The following is a 3,233-nucleotide window of genomic DNA, read 5'->3' as shown; positions in this document are numbered from 1 at the left end:
AAGATAAAATTTTTTGCTTTGAAGAAAGATCTAGCTGACTGAAATAAGTTGATTTGATGAAAATCAACAAAAATTGACAAGAACCACGAAAAGTGTTTGTATTTTAAGATAAAATCTGACGCTATTAAAGAAAAAACTTCTCCCTCGCTGAAATATGTTGATTTGCTGAAAATCAACAAAACCACGAAAAGTTCTTGTGTTTGAAGATAAAATCTTTTTGCTTTGAAGAAGAAAGATCGAGCTGACTGAAATAAGTTCATTGGATGAAAACCAACAAAAATTGACAAGAACCACGAAAAGATCTTGTATTTCAGGAAAAAATCTGACGCTATATAGGAAAAAACTTCTCGCTCGCGGAAATATGTTCATTTGCTAAAAATCAACAAAACCACGAAAAGTTCTTGTATTTGAAGATAAAATCTTTTTGCTTTGAAGAAGAAAGATCTAGCTGACTGAAATAAGTTCACTGGATGAAAACCAACAAAAATTGACAAGAACCACGAAAAGTTCTTGTATGTTAAGGTAAAATCTGACGCTATTAAAGAAAAAACTTCTTCCTCACTGAAATATGTTCATTTGCTGAAAATCAACAAAACCACGAAAAGTTCTTGTATTTGAAGATAAAATCTTTTTGCTTTGAAGAAGAAAGATCTAGCTGACTGAAATAAGTTCATTGGATGAAAACCAACAAAAATTGACAAGAACCACGAAAAGTTCTTGTATTTTAGGACAATAATCTGACGCTATTAAAGAAAAAAACTTCTCCCTCGCTGAAATATGTTCATTTGCTGAAAATCAACAAAACCACGAAAAGTTCTTGTATTTGAAGATAAAATCTTTTTGCTTTGAAGAAGAAAGATCTCGCTGACTGAAATAAGTTCATTGGATCAAAACCAACAAAAATTGACAAGAACCACGAAAAGTTCTTGTATTTTAGGATAAAAATCTGACGCTATTAAAGAAAAAACTTCTCGCTCGCTGAAATATGTTCATTTGCTGAAAATCAACAAAACCAGGAAAAGTTCTTGTATTTGAAGATAAAATCTTTTTGCTTTGAAGAAGAAAGATCTAGCTGACTGAAATAAGTTCATTGGATGAAAACCAACAAAAATTGACAAGAACCACGAAAAGTTCTTGTATTTTAGGATAAAAATCTGACGCTATTAAAGAAAAAACTTCTCGCTCGCTGAAATATGTTCATTTGCTGAAAATCAACAAAACCACGAAAAGTTCTTGTATTTCAAGATAAATGCTTTTTGCTTTGAAGACGAAAGATCTTGCTGACTGAAATAAGTTCATTTGATGAAAATCAACAAAAATTGACAAGAACCACGAAAAGTTTTTGTATTTTAAGATAAAATCTGACGCTATTAAAGAAAAAACTTCTCGCTCGCTGAAATATGTTCATTTGCTGAAAATCAACAAAACCACGAAAAGTTCTTGTATTTGAAGATAAAATCTTTTTGTTTTGAAGAAGAAAGATCTAGCTGACTGAAATAAGTTCACTGGATGAAAACCAACAAAAATTGAAAAGAACCACGAAAAGTTCTTGTATTTTAAGATAAAATCTGACGCTATTAAAGAAAAAACTTCTCGCTCGCTGAAATATGTTCATTTGCTGAAAATCAACAAAAACCACGAAAAGTTCATGTATTTGAAGATAAAATCTTTTTGCTTTGAAGAAGAAAGATCGAGCTGACTGAAATAAGTTCATTGGATGAAAACCAACAAAAATTGACAAGAACCACGAAAAGTTCTTGTATTTTAAGGTAAAATCTGACGCTATTAAAGAAAAAACTTCTCGCTCGCTGAAATATGTTCATTTGCTGAAAATCAACAAAACCACGAAAAGTTCTTGTATTTGAAGATAAAATCTTTTTGCTTTGAAGAAGAAAGATCTAGCTGACTGAAATAAGTTCATTGGATGAAAACCAAAAAAATTGACAAGAACCACGAAAAGTTCTTGTATTTTAGGATAAAAATCTGACGCTATTAAAGAAAAAACTTCTCGCTCGCTGAAATATGTTCATTTGCTGAAAATCAACAAAACCACGAAAAGTTCTTGTATTTCAAGATAAATGCTTTTTGCTTTGAAGACGAAAGATCTTGCTGACTGAAATAAGTTCATTTGATGAAAATCAACAAAAATTGACAAGAACCACGAAAAGTTTTTGTATTTTAAGATAAAATCTGACGCTATTAAAGAAAAAACTTCTCCCTCGCTGAAATATGTTCATTTGCTGAAAATCAACAAAACCACGAAAAGTTCTTGTATTTGAAGATAAAATCTTTTTGCTTTGAAGAAAGATCTCGCTGACTGAAATAAGTTGATTTGATGAAAATCAACAAAAATTGACAAGAACCACGAAAAGTGTTTGTATTTTAAGATAAAATCTGACGCTATTAAAGAAAAAACTTCTCGCTCGCTGAAATATGTTCATTTGCTGAAAATCAACAAAATCACGAAAAGTTCTTGTATTTGAAGATAAAACCTTTTTGCTTTGAAGAAGAAAGATCTTGCTGACTGAAATAAGTTCATTCGATCAAAACCAACAAAAATTGACAAAAACCACGAAAAGTTCTTGTATTTTAAGATAAAATCTGACGCTATTAAAGAAAAAACTTCTTGCTCGCTGAAATATGTTCATTTGCTGAAAAGCAACAAAACCACGAAAAGTTCTTGTATTTGAAGATAAAATCTTTTTGCTTTGAAGAAGAAAGATCTCGCTGACTGATATAAGTTCATTGGATGAAAACCAACAAAAATTGACAAGAACCACGAAAAGTTCTTGTATTTTAGGATAAAAATCTGACGCTATTAAAGAAAAAACTTCTCGCTCGCTGAAATATGTTCATTTGCTGAAAATCAACAAAACCACGAAAAGTTCTTGTATTTCAAGATAAATACTTTTTGCTTTGAAGAAGAAAGATCTCACTGACTGAAATAAGTTCATTCGATCAAAACCAACAAAAATTGACAAGAACCATGAAAAGTTCTTGTATTTTAAGATAAAATCTGACGCTATTAAAGAAAAAAACTTCTCCCTCGCTGAAATATGTTCATTTGCTGAAAATCAACAAAACCACGAAAAGTTCTTGTATTTGAAGATAAAATCTTTTTGCTTTGAAGAAGAAAGATCTCGCTAACTGAAATAAGTTCATTGGATGAAAACCAACAAAAATTGACAAGAACCACGAAAAGTTCTTGTATTTCAGGAAAAAATCTGACGCTA

This window comes from Heptranchias perlo, unplaced genomic scaffold, assembly GCF_035084215.1.
Source record: "Heptranchias perlo isolate sHepPer1 unplaced genomic scaffold, sHepPer1.hap1 HAP1_SCAFFOLD_136, whole genome shotgun sequence".
Lineage (NCBI taxonomy): Eukaryota > Metazoa > Chordata > Chondrichthyes > Hexanchiformes > Hexanchidae > Heptranchias > Heptranchias perlo.
Note: the sequence above shows the minus strand (reverse complement) of the source record.